This window comes from Pleurodeles waltl, chromosome 12 (genome assembly GCF_031143425.1).
Source record: "Pleurodeles waltl isolate 20211129_DDA chromosome 12, aPleWal1.hap1.20221129, whole genome shotgun sequence".
Classification (NCBI taxonomy): domain Eukaryota; kingdom Metazoa; phylum Chordata; class Amphibia; order Caudata; family Salamandridae; genus Pleurodeles; species Pleurodeles waltl.
Window position 1 is genome coordinate 521,074,093 of NC_090451.1, and position 14,614 is coordinate 521,088,706.

Consider the following 14,614-nt stretch of genomic DNA (forward strand, 5'->3'; position numbering starts at 1 on the left):
TGGGGCCAAGGCAGTTGGTGTCTTCTGGTCTTCCTCTGCAGGGGTCTTTCAGCTCAGCAGTCCTTCTTCTTGTAGTTGCAGGAATCTAATTTCTAGGTTCAGGGAGAGCCCTTAAATACTAAATTTAAGGGCGTGTTTAGGTCTGGGGGGTTAGTAGCCAATGGCTACTAGCCCTGAGGGTGAGTACACCCTCTGTGTGCCTCCTCCCAAGGGGAGGGGGTCACATCCCTAATCCTATTGGGGGAATCCTCCATCTGCAAGATGGAGGATTTTTAAAGTTAGAGTCACTTCAGCTCAGGACACCCTAGGGGCTGTCCTGACTGGCCAGTGACTCCTCCTTGTTGCTTTCTTTGTTCCCTCCAGCCTTGCCGCCAAAAGTGGGGGCCGTGGCCGGAGGGGGCGGGCAACTCCACTAAGCTGGAGTGCCCTGCTGTGCTGTGACAAAGGGGTGAGCCTTTGAGGCTCACCGCCAGGTGTTACAGCTCCTGCCTGGGGGAGGTGTTAGCATCTCCACCCAGTGCAGGCTTTGTTACTGGCCTCAGAGTGACAAAGGCACTCTCCCCATGGGGCCAGCAACATGTCTCTAGTGTGGCAGGCTGCTGGAACCAGTCAGCCTACACAGATAGTCGGTTAGGTTTCAGGGGGCACCTCTAAGGTGCCCTCTGTGGTGTATTTTACAATAAAATGTACACTGGCATCAGTGTGCATTTATTGTGCTGAGAAGTTTGATACCAAACTTCCCAGTTTTCAGTGTAGCCATTATGGTGCTGTGGAGTTCGTGTAAAACAGACTCCCAGACCATATACTCTTATGGCTACCCTGCACTTACAATGTCTAAGGTTTTGCTTAGACACTGTAGGGGCACAGTGCTCATGCACTGGTACCCTCACCTATGGTATAGTGCACCCTGCCTTAGGGCTGTAAGGCCTGCTAGAGGGGTGTCTTACCTATACTGCATAGGCAGTGAGAGGCTGGCATGGCACCCTGAGGGGAGTGCCATGTCGACTTACTCATTTTGTTCTCACTAGCACACACAAGCTGGTAAGCAGTGTGTCTGTGCTGAGTGAGGGGTCTCCAGGGTGGCATAATACATGCTGCAGACCTTAGAGACCTTCCCTGGCATCAGGGCCCTTGGTACCAGAGGTACCAGTTACAAGGGACTTATCTGGATGCCAGGGTGTGCCAATTGTGGAATCAAAAGTACAGGTTAGGGAAAGAACACTGGTGCTGGGGCCTGGTTAGCAGGCCTCAGCACACTTTCAATTCAAAACATAGCATCAGCAAAGGCAAAAAGTCAGGGGGTAACCATGCCAAGGAGGCATTTCCTTACAGGTACAAATTCAGAGAAGGATTGGAGGGGTTCCTGGACCCCCATGAATACCAGGATGACCCTAATTTAGACTGGGCATAGAAGTTGTGCGAGGCCAGTGGCCTGGACACTTCTCCAGACGCTGGCATGCTGTCTCCCCCTACCGTGGCTACGGCAGAGGGAGCGACTTATTCTATGGTCGTCGGTAGAGCGGCTTGAGTTGCCTACTGTTCAGGTCAGGTAAAATCTCGTGACGGAGGTGCTTCAAGCAGGGGCTCCCACATCTGTGCTTCTTCTGCCATTCAATGAAGCCCTCACTGATGTCCTATTAGGTTCTTGGTCCAGACCCAACACAGGGGCTCCTGCGAAAAGAACTATTGCACGCTGCCATCAGCCCACCCTGAATGACCCTAAACTCCTGTCCATACACCTGAGAGCCTTGTCATCCAGGCATCCTCTTCCTCTGGGGCTTTCCCTCCCGCACCCTCTAATAGGGAATCAAAAAGGCTGGAACAATTTGGGAAGAAGATGTTTTCTTCCTCCTGTCTTGTGCTGCGGTCCGTGAACACTGCATGCCTTTTGGGCTGCTAAAACCACTCTCTGTGTGATAGGGTCATGCATGTTCTGCCACTGATAGTGGAGGAGGCCCGTGCTATCGTCTCCCAAGCTGTCACCGATGGGAGAGATGCAGCAAAGTTCATAATCAGATGTGACCTGGACACGACCGACTCTCTAGGTAGATCTGTTGCGATGACGGTGACCTTGAGGTGCCACGCCTGGTTGCATACATTTGTTTTTTGGGGGGATGTCCAACAGACTCTTATGGACATGCCCTTTGATGGCTCCCATCTCTTTGGAGACAAGATGGACTCGGCTTTGGAGAGGTTCAAGGTCTCCCGGGCTAAGGCTCCATCGGTCTTTCCACTGCCCCTTGCCCCCAACAGTCCGCCTTTTGCCCCTTTCGTGGCCACGAAAGGGGCTCCCTGCCACGCTCCTATCCCAACTACCGTGCCAACCATGCTGTTCAGCAGCTATGTGGCAGGGGACGTGGAATCCCATGTGGACGTGGGACAGGAAACCAGAGGTCAGCCCAGTCCACCCCTCCCCCGTTGCAGCCTCCAAACCCTCCTAGTCCATCCCAATAATCCGGTCCAGTTGGCAGCAGGATTCGCCATCACCTGCCCACTGGGAATCCATCACTACAGACAGGTGGGTTTTGCAGATCGTTCAAATCTGGCCCACCAGCAATGCCTCCATCAGCCATATTCTAGGGGATCATTTTGCACTACACCACCAGGAAGTTGAGGCTCTCTTGGCCAAGGGAGCCATAGAGAAGGTCCCTGTGCCAGAAGTAGGTTGTGGTTGTTATTCCCTCTTCGTTCTGGTGCCCAAAAAAGACAAGGGCTTTAGTCCTATCCTAGACCTTTGGGACCTCAATCTCTCCCTCAAGAAGGAGAATTTTAAAATGCTCACACTGGCTCAGGTCCTGTCTACCTCGGACCCAGGAGACTGGATGGTAGCGTTGGACTTGCAGGACGCTTATTTCCACATTCCCATCTTGCCTGCCCACAGACGTTACCTACGATTCGTGGTAGGTCACAAACACTTTTAATTTACCGTGCTCCTCTTCAGCCTTACCAGTGTCCCTCGGGTGTTTATGAAAGTGATGGTGGTGGTCACAGCTCATCTGCGCAGGTTGGGGGATTCAGTCTTCCTCTACCTCGACGACCAGCTGTTGAAGGCGGGCTCGCCCCAGAAGGTCATCTCCCACCTTCAGACTACGGCAAACCTCCTCCACACGCTGGGGTTCATTATAAATGTGCTGACGTCACACCCGACACCCTCTCAGACGCTCCCTTTCATCGTAGCTGTTTTGGACACACTGCAGTTTCGGGCCTATCCTCCCAAAAAGCAAATCCAAGATATTCGGGCAATAATTCTGATCTTTCAGCCTCTGTATTGGGTTTTGGTGAGACTGATTCTGAGGCTGCTGGGGCTCATGGTCACTACCTATGTCCAGCTACATAATGGTAACTCAAAATGTGGGCATGTTTGGTATCAAACATGTTGGAATCATACCCCAATACTGGTTCCAGTATTGGTTGTATGATTCCATGCACTCTGAGGGCTACTTACAGGACCCCTAACATTGCTCCTACTAGCCTTCTGGGGTTTTCCAGGCAGGCTGCGCTGCTGCCACCCCTCAGACAGGTTTCTGTCCTCCTGTTGCTTGACCAGCTCAGGCAGAGGAAGGCAGAACAAAGGATTTCCTGTGGGAGAGGGAGGTAATACCCTCTCCCTTGGAAATAGGTGTTACATGGCTTGGGATGGGTAGCCTTCCCAAACCACTGATATGCCTTGAGGGGGACATTTGGTGCCCTCCTTGCATAAACCGGTTTGCACCCGGCAAAAATATGTCACTGTATATTATCAAGGGAGTGAGCGAAGAGAGCAAGCCTAACACCCAGTGGAATTGGCAGAGAGTTTTTACGCCAAAAATATTAACAGTGTGATATTGATTTAACTGTCATCTACTAAATTCTTTTATTTAATGTTTTTATAGCGCTACTCATCTAAGTTTAGGGTGTCATAGTGCTTTCAGCACACAGAGAGGCACAATAAATCATACAAGTGTGTAAATCAACATACAGGAGATGTTACACAAGACGTTGTGGTTTATTGGGTGCAGGAATCACATATTGTCCATACTTGTAGACATTATTGGCCTCATTACGACTTCAGCGGTCTTTTTGGAAGACCGCTGAAGCTGCTGGAGGCAACAGACCGCCAGTGCTGGGGGTCTGTCGCCCACCATATTAGGAATCTTTGGAGGACTTCCGCTCATTTCTGGGCTTGGCGGGGTCCTGCTGGCATGGTGGTGGTGCAAGACCGCCAGGACCCATCCCCTCCCGGATGACCTCCTTGACAGAGAAGGTAAGTGGTCGTCCGAAAGGGTGGGGGGCGGTGTCTGTGTGTAGGTAGGTGTGTGCGTGTATGGGGAGTGGGTGTAGTGTGAGTGCGTATATATGCAGAGGGGCGTGGTGAATGCGTGTGTGTATGTGATTGAATGTCTGTGTGCATGCAAGTGAATAGGGGTGTGTGTCTGCATGTCTGCGAGTGAATGGGGGGGTGTCTGCAGGTATGCGAGTGAGTGGGGGTGTCTGGATGAATGCATATGCTGATGGGTGTGTATGTGAATGCATGCGTGCTTGAAGGGGTGGGGGCGTTTGTAAGTGTGTGGATGGGTGGGGGGTATGCATGTGTGTGGACGTGTGGGGGTGCGTGTGCTGGTGACAGAAATGGGGATTCTTGTTGTGGGGTGCGTGACCGCCAGGGTTTTTTATGGTGTGGTGACCGCCACGGAAAGTCTGGTGGTCTGCACCGTTGTAATTCGGCCAGCAGGCTGAGGCCTGCCGCCGGGTTGGATGTGCACACTGCTGGCCACATCGGTACACCCACACCTCCGGGGTTTGGCCTCTGCCAAGCCCCACAACTCGTGATGTAGCGGTCTTTACTGCCGGGTCTGCGGCGGTAAGACCTCACGGCGAGACCGCCAGCCTCATAATGAAGGCCTATATGTTAAGACTCAATTGTCAGGAGAAACACAGTCAGGATATAAAAAGTAACACAGTGATTGTGGTTGTCTGTACTAACAAGACTTAATTACTTCCCAAAGGAACCCTTCTTTGCAATCAAAGAGTAACAACAGATTGAGAAAAAACAATAAGGATCTAAACCCATGACTTGCAGTTTGTATGCAGCACCTTGATGCCAGTACATTGATGATTGCACTATATTAGAAGGATTGCAACTTATGAACTGAAAGTAACAAAATGATCTCAATGTCAGAACCAGTAGCCCACTGACCAGCTAAATATTCTGTTATCTGCATGTTACATGGTGTGCCTTGCAGCAGGCACATTAGCCCTCTTTACTACTTTGAGTCTATGACTGGGCAAAACAAAGAACTCTCACAGAGCTGTGTTACTCTATAGAATTATTTTATAGCTATTATAATCCCCTCAAAATTGCTGGACAGAGATCTCTGCATCAGCAACCCTGTAAGATATTTTCATAGTTTGTCTCTTTGTAGCAAATTAGGTAATCTACAGCTGATTTACTGCCACATATGTGCTTGCTGCCAATTTTCTTTGCAGCAGTTTTATTTTGAAATAAATATGGAAATTGAGTATCAGACTTTGCTTTTCAAGCTCTGGCTTTCATGACTCAGTACCCCTTTCCACTGCAACACATTGACCCCCAATTAACTGGTCACTAGAGTAACGTCTTTTTCCAGTTCCAGCACTTCCTTTCACTGATAATTAAAGCAAACCTAGACAGAAAGGTCATATTAGCAATGGTTACAGAAGGTCAAGATAAAACGTCGGCGGCACAACTGTCATGTACCAATGAAACATTTAGTAAACGCTCCAAAATGAATTATTACGTCAGGATTCATTTTCAGGCAGTGTTTAATTTGGGTAGGCCCTGTGCCTATTATAGTGAAATTCTGCTCTGCAAGGATTTCTCCCATAGTTTACTTACCTGCGTGTTTTTTTACGTTTTGGATGGCTCCATTCCACCTTTTATTGCTGCACCACTAATACGTACCAGAAGTCAAGACAGAGTTCAGGGTTAACCCTTTTTTCATCCCTGCTCCATCTGGACTCATGATAGGGCCGGGGGTGATTGTCACCGCATGATGATGGTGACAGATCCGCATCGGGTCTGTTTGTGGTGCCTGGGGAGCGACCACGACCCAAATTCGTGCTCCGAGTGCCGGCGCTCGACTCCGTGTAGGTCCTGGTCTTGTTCGAGGGGAAGGTCTCGAAACCGCTCGCGGAGTCACCACCATTCCTCGAAGAAGAAGAAGTTTAAGAGATCCCATCATGCTTCGACTTCACCCCGTTGCTCGGCTGATGCAACACCGGAGGAGCGTAGATGCTCGAGGACTCCGTCTTCAGAGCCTGATTCTGGGTCCACTCCGCGCCTCCCTGAGTTTCTGGAAGCCGGAGCGGAAGCCGGAGCCGGAGCGACCCTGCCCAATTAAGAGAATTCTATGAGGCCATGCGCCTCATTTTTGGGCAGGCCAATCCCAATACGGTGCCTTCAGGCCCGAGGGGTTCAGTTGGGGGGCCTTCTGGCTCTCGGATCCGCACTGGCGCTGGTCGTGCCATTGAGACCTTCCCCAGTGCTTGTTCGATTGTCGACGCTCCTGACGTCGGTGGTGCCTACCCATCTTCAATGGGGCCTACTAACCCCAGTTCAGATTCTGACCCTTTTCCTTATAGGTACAAATTCAGAGAAGGATTGGAGGGGTTCCTGGACCCCCATGAATACCAGGATGACCCTAATTTAGACTGGGCATAGGAGTTGTGCGAGGCCAGTGGCCTGGACACTTCTCCAGACGCTGGCATGCTGTCTCCTCCTACCGTGGCTACGGCAGAGGGAGCGACTTATTCTATGGTCGTCGGTAGAGCGGCTTGAGTTGCCTACTGTTCAGGTCAGGTAAAATCTCGTGACGGAGGTGCTTCAAGCAGGGGCTCCCACATCTGTGCTTCTTCTGCCATTCAATGAAGCCCTCACTGATGTCCTATTAGCTTCTTGGTCCAGACCCAACACAGGGGCTCCTGCAAAAAGAACTATTGCACGCTGCCATCAGCCCACCCTGAATGACCCTAAATTCCTGTCCATACACCTGGGAGCCTTGTCATCCAGGCATCCTCTTCCTCTGGGGCTTTCCCTCCCGCACCCCCTAATAGGGAATCAAAAAGGCTGGAACAATTTGGGAAGAAGATGTTTTCTTCCTCCTGTCTTGTGCTGCGGTCCGTGAACACTGCATGCCTTTTGGGCTGCTAAAACCACTCTCTGTGTGATAGGGTCATGCATGTTCTGCCACAGATAGCGGAGAGGCCCGTGCTATCGTCTCCCAAGCTGTCACCGATGGGAGAGATGCAGCAAAGTTCATAATCAGATGTGACCTGGACACGACCGACTCTCTAGGTAGATCTGTTGCGATGACGGTGACCTTGAGGTGCCACGCCTGGTTGCATACATTTGTTTTTTGGGGGGATGTCCAACAGACTCTTATGGACATGCCCTTTGATGGCTCCCATCTCTTTGGAGACAAGATGGACTCGGCTTTGGAGAGGTTCAAGGTCTCCCGGGCTAAGGCTCCATCGGTCTTTCCACTGCCCCTTGCCCCCAACAGTCCGCCTTTTGCCCCTTTCGTGGCCACGAAAGGGGCTCCCTGCCATGCTCCTATCCCAACTACCGTGCCAACCATGCTGTTCAGCAGCTATGTGGCAGGGGACGTGGAATCCCATGTGGACGTGGGACAGGGAACCAGAGGTCAGCCCAGTCCACCCCTCCCCGTTGCAGCCTCCAAACCCTCCTAGTCCATCCCAATAATCCGGTCCAGTTGGCAGCAGGATTCGCCATCACCTGCCCCACTGGGAATCCATCACTACGGACAGGTGGGTTTTGCAGATCGTTCAAATCTGGCCCACCAGCAATGCCTCCATCAGCCATATTCTAGGGGATCATTTTGCACTACACCACCAGGAAGTTGAGGCTCTCTTGGCCAAGGGAGCCATAGAGAAGGTCCCTGTGCCAGAAGTAGGTTGTGGTTGTTATTCCCTCTTCTTTCTGGTGCCCAAAAAAGACAAGGGCTTAAGTCCTATCCTAGACCTTTGGGACCTCAATCTCTCCCTCAAGAAGGAGAATTTTAAAATGCTCACACTGGCTCAGGTCCTGTCTACCTCGGACCCAGGAGACTGGATGGTAGCGTTGGACTTGCAGGACGCTTATTTCCACATTCCCATCTTGCCTGCCCACAGACGTTACCTACGATTCGTGGTAGGTCACAAACACTTTTAATTTACCGTGCTCCTCCTCAGCCTTACCAGTGTCCCTCGGGTGTTTATGAAAGTGATGGTGGTGGTCACAGCTCATCTGCGCAGGTTGGGGGATTCAGTCTTCCTCTACCTCGACGACCAGCTGTTGAAGGCGGGCTCGCCCCAGAAGGTCATCTCCCACCTTCAGACTACGGCAAACCTCCTCCACACGCTGGGGTTCATTATAAATGTGCTGACGTCACACCGACACCCTCTCAGACGCTCCCTTTCATCGTAGCTGTTTTGGACACACTGCAGTTTCGGGCCTATCCTCCCAAAAAGCAAATCCAAGATATTCAGGCAATAATTCTGATCTTTCAGCCTCTGTATTGGGTTTTGGTGAGACTGATTCTGAGGCTGCTGGGGCTCATGGTCACTACCTATGTCCAGCTACATAATGGTAACTCAAAATGTGGGCATGTTTGGTATCAAACATGTTGGAATCATACCCCAATACTGGTTCCAGTATTGGTTGTATGATTCCATGCACTCTGAGGGCTACTTAGAGGACCCCTAACATTGCTCCTACTAGCCTTCTGGGGTTTTCCAGGCAGGCTGCCCTGCTGCCACCCCTCAGACAGGTTTCTGTCCTACTGTTGCTTGACCAGCTCAGGCAGGGGAAGGCAGAACAAAGAATTTCCTGTGGGAGAGGGAGGTAATACCCTCTCCCTTGGAAATAGGTGTTACATGGCTTGGGAGGGGTAGCCTTCCCAAGCCACTGATATGCCTTGAGGGGGACATTTGGTGCCCTCCTTGCATAAACAGGTTTGCACCCGGCAAAAATATGTCACTGTATATTATCAAGGGAGTGAGCGAAGAGAGCAAGCCTAACACCCAGTGGAATTGGCAGAAAGTTTTTACGCCAAAAATATTAACAGTGTGATATTGATTTAACTGTCATCTACTAAATTCTTTTATTTAATGTTTTTATAGCGCTACTCATCTAAGTTTAGGTTGTCATAGTGCTTTCAGCACACAGAGAGGCACAATAAATCATACAAGTGTGTAAATCAACATACAGGAGATGTTACACAAGACGTTGTGGTTTATTGGGTGCAGGAATCACATATTGTCCATACTTGTAGACATTATTGGCCTCATTACGACTTCAGCGGTCTTTTTGGAAGATCGCTGAAGCTGCTGGAGGCAACAGACCGCCAGTGCTGGGGGTCTGTCGCCCACCATATTAGGAATCTTTGGAGGACTTCCGCTCATTTCTGGGCTTGGCGGGGTCCTGCTGGCATGGTGGTGGTGCAAGACCGCCAGGACCCATCCCCTCCCGGATGACCTCCTTGACAGAGAAGGTAAGTGGTCGTCCGAAAGGGTGGGGGGCGGTGTCTGTGTGTAGGTAGGTGTGTGCGTGTATGGGGAGTGGGTGTAGTGTGAGTGCGTATATATGCAGAGGGGCGTGGTGAATGCGTGTGTGTATGTGATTGAATGTCTGTGTGCATGCAAGTGAATAGGGGTGTGTGTCTGCATGTCTGCGAGTGAATGGGGGGGTGTCTGCAGGTATGCGAGTGAGTGGGGGTGTCTGGATGAATGCATATGCTGATGGGTGTGTATGTGAATGCATGCGTGCTTGAAGGGGTGGGGGCGTTTGTAAGTGTGTGGATGGGTGGGGGGTATGCATGTGTGTGGACGTGTGGGGGTGCGTGTGCTGGTGACAGAAATGGGGATTCTTGTTGTGGGGTGCGTGACCGCCAGGGTTTTTTATGGTGTGGTGACCGCCACGGAAAGTCTGGTGGTCTGCACCCTTGTAATTCGGCCAGCAGGCTGAGGCCTGCCGCCGGGTTGAATGTGCACACTGCTGGCCACATCGGTACACCCACACCTCCGGGGTTTGGCCTCTGCCAAGCCCCACAACTCGTGATGTAGCGGTCTTTACCGCCGGGTCTGCGGCGGTAAGACCTCACAGCGATACCGCCAGCCTCATAATGAAGGCCTATATGTTAAGACTCAATTGTCAGGAGAAACACAGTCAGGATATAAAAAGTAACACAGTGATTGTGGTTGTCTGTACTAACAAGACTTAATTACTTCCCAAAGGAACCCTTCTTTGCAATCATAGAATAACAACAGATTGAGAAAAAACAATAAGGATCTAAACCCATGACTTGCAGTTTGTATGCAGCACCTTGATGCCAGTACATTGATGATTGCACTATATTAGAAGGATTGCAACTTATGAACTGGAAGTAACAAAATGATCTCAATGTCAGAACCAGTAGCCCACTGACCAGCTAAATATTCTGTTATCTGCATGTTACATGGTGTCCCTTGCAGCAGGCACATTAGCCCTCTTTACTACTTTGAGTCTATGACTGGGCAAAACAAAGAACTCTCACAGAGCTGTGTTACTCTATAGAATTATTTTATAGCTATTATAATCCCCTCAAAATTGCTGGACAGAGATCTCTGCATCAGCAACCCTGTAAGATATTTTCATAGTTTGTCTCTTTGTAGCAAATTAGGTAATCTACAGCTGATTTACTGCCACATATGTGCTTGCTGCCAATTTTCTTTGCAGCAGTTTTATTTTGAAATAAATGTGGAAATTGAGTATCAGACTTTGCTTTTCAAGCTCTGGCTTTCATGACTCAGTACCCCTTTCCACTGCAAAACATTGACCCCCAATTAACTGGTCACTAGAGTAACGTCTTTTTCCAGTTCCAGCACTTCCTTTCACTGATAATTAAAGCAAACCTAGACAGAAAGGTCATATTAGCAATGGTTACAGAAGGTCAAGATAAAACGTCGGCGGCACAACTGTCATGTACCAATGAAACATTTAGTAAACGCTCCAAAATGAATTATTACGTCAGGATTAATTTTCAGGCAGTGTTTAATTTGGGTAGGTCCTGTGCCTATTATAGTGAAATTCTGCTCTGCAAGGATTTCTCCCATAGTTTACTTACCTGCGTGTTTTTTTACGTTTTGGATGGCTCCATTCCACCTTTTATTGCTGCACCACTAATACGTACCAGAAGTCAAGACAGAGTTCAGGGTTAACCCTTTTTTCATCCCTGCTCCATCTGGACTCATGATAGGGCCGGGGGTGATTGTCACCGCATGATGATGGTGACAGATCCGCATCGGGTCTGTTTGTGGTGCCTGGGGAGCGACCACGACCCAAATTTGTGCTCCGAGTGCCGGCGCTCGACTCCGTGTAGGTCCTGGTCTTGTTCGAGGGGAAGGTCTCGAGACCGCTCGCGGAGTCACCACCATTCCTTGAAGAAGAAGAAGTTTAAGAGATCCCATCATGCTTCAACTTCACCCCGTTGCTCGGCTGATGCAACACCAGAGGAGCGTAGATGCTCGAGGACTCCGTCTTCAGAGCCTGATTCTGGGTCCACTCCGCGCCTCCCTGAGTTTCTGGAAGCCGGAGCGGAAGCCGGAGCCGGAGCGATCCTGCCCAATTAAGAGAATTCTATGAGGCCATGCGCCTCATTTTTGGGCAGGCCAATCCCAATACGGTGCCTTCAAGCCCGAGGGGTTCAGTTGGGGGGCCTTCTGGCTCTCGGATCCGCACTGGCGCTGGTCGTACCATTGAGACCTTCCCCAGTGCTTGTTCGATTGTCGACGCTCCTGACGTCGGTGGTGCCTACCCATCTTCAATGGGGCTTACTCACCCCAGTTCAGATTCTGACCCTTTTCCTTACAGGTACAAATTCAGAGAAGGATTGGAGGGGTTCCTGGACCCCCATGAATACCAGGATGACCCTAATTTAGACTGGGCATAGGAGTTGTGCGAGGCCAGTGGCCTGGACACTTCTCCAGACGCTGGCATGCTGTCTCCTCCTACCGTGGCTACGGCAGAGGGAGCGACTTATTCTATGGTCGTCGGTAGAGCGGCTTGAGTTGCCTACTGTTCAGGTCAGGTAAAATCTTGTGACGGAGGTGCTTCAAGCAGGGGCTCCCACATCTGTGCTTCTTCTGCCATTCAATGAAGTCCTCACTGATGTCCTATTAGGTTCTTGGTCCAGACCCAACACAGGGGCTCCTGTGAAAAGAACTATTGCACGCTGCCATCAGCCCACCCTGAATGACCCTAAATTCCTGTCCATACACCTGAGAGCCTTGTCATCCAGGCATCCTCTTCCTCTGGGGCTTTCCCTCCCGCACCCCCTAATAGGGAATCAAAAAGGCTGGAACAATTTGGGAAGAAGATGTTTTCTTCCTCCTGTCTTGTGCTGCGGTCCGTGAACACTGCATGCCTTTTGGGCTGCTAAAACCACTCTCTGTGTGATAGGGTCATGCATGTTCTGCCACAGATAGCGGAGGAGGCCCGTGCTATCGTCTCCCAAGCTGTCACCGATGGGAGAGATGCAGCAAAGTTCATAATCAGATGTGACCTGGACACGACCGACTCTCTAGGTAGATCTGTTGCGATGACGGTGACCTTGAGGTGCCACGCCTGGTTGCATACATTTGTTTTTTGGGGGGATGTCCAACAGACTCTTATGGACATGCCCTTTGATGGCTCCCATCTCTTTGGAGACAAGATGAACTCGGCTTTGGAGAGGTTCAAGGTCTCCTAGGCTAAGGCTCCATCGGTCTTTCCACTGCCCCGTGCCCCCAACAGTCCGCCTTTTGCCCCTTTCGTGGCCACGAAAGGGGCTCCCTGCCACGCTCCTATCCCAACTACTGTGCCAACCATGCTGTTCAGCAGCTATGTGGCAGGGGACGTGGAATCCCATGTGGACGTGGGACAGGGAACCAGAGGTCAGCCCAGTCCACCCCTCCCCCGTTGCAGCCTCCAAACCCTCCTAGTCCATCCCAATAATCCGGTCCAGTTGGCAGCAGGATTCGCCATCACCTGCCCCACTGGGAATCCATCACTACAGACAGGTGGGTTTTGCAGATCGTTCAAATCTGGCCCACCAGCAATGCCTCCATCAGCCATATTCTAGGGGATCATTTTGCACTACACCACCAGGAAGTTGAGGCTCTCTTGGCCAAGGGAGCCATAGAGAAGGTCCCTGTGCCAGAAGTAGGTTGTGGTTGTTATTCCCTCTTCCTTCTGGTGCCCAAAAAAGACAAGGGCTTTAGTCCTATCCTAGACCTTTGGGACCTCAATCTCTCCCTCAAGAAGGAGAATTTTAAAATGCTCACACTGGCTCAGGTCCTGTCTACCTCGGACCCAGGAGACTGGATGGTAGCGTTGGACTTGCAGGACGCTTATTTCCACATTCCCATCTTGCCTGCCCACAGACGTTACCTACGATTCGTGGTAGGTCACAAACACTTTTAATTTACCGTGCTCCTCTTCAGCCTTACCAGTGTCCCTCGGGTGTTTATGAAAGTGATGGTGGTGGTCACAGCTCATCTGCGCAGGTTGGGGGATTCAGTCTTCCTCTACCTCGACGACCAGCTGTTGAAGGCGGGCTCGCCCCAGAAGGTCATCTCCCACCTTCAGACTACGGCAAACCTCCTCCACACGCTGGGGTTCATTATAAATGTGCTGACGTCACACCCGACACCCTCTCAGACGCTCCCTTTCATCGTAGCTGTTTTGGACACACTGCAGTTTCGGGCCTATCCTCCCAAAAAGCAAATCCTAGATATTCGGGCAATAATTCTGATCTTTCAGCCTCTGTATTGGGTTTTGGTGAGACTGATTCTGAGGCTGCTGGGGCTCATGGTCACTACCTATGTCCAGCTACATAATGGTAACTCAAAATGTGGGCATGTTTGGTATCAAACATGTTGGAATCATACCCCAATACTGGTTCCAGTATTGGTTGTATGATTCCATGCACTCTGAGGGCTACTTACAGGACCCCTAACATTGCTCCTACTAGCCTTCTGGGGTTTTCCAGGCAGGCTGCGCTGCTGCCACCCCTCAGACAGGTTTCTGTCCTCCTGTTGCTTGACCAGCTCAGGCAGAGGAAGGCAGAACAAAGGATTTCCTGTGGGAGAGGGAGGTAATACCCTCTCCCTTGGAAATAGGTGTTACATGGCTTGGGATGGGTAGCCTTCCCAAACCACTGATATGCCTTGAGGGGGACATTTGGTGCCCTCCTTGCATAAACCGGTTTGCACCCGGCAAAAATATGTCACTGTATATTATCAAGGGAGTGAGCGAAGAGAGCAAGCCTAACACCCAGTGGAATTGGCAGAGAGTTTTTACGCCAAAAATATTAACAGTGTGATATTGATTTAACTGTCATCTACTAAATTCTTTTATTTAATGTTTTTATAGCGCTACTCATCTAAGTTTAGGGTGTCATAGTGCTTTCAGCACACAGAGAGGCACAATAAATCATACAAGTGTGTAAATCAACATACAGGAGATGTTACACAAGACGTTGTGGTTTATTGGGTGCAGGAATCACATATTGTCCATACTTGTAGACATTATTGGCCTCATTACGACTTCAGCGGTCTTTTTGGAAGACCGCTGAAGCTG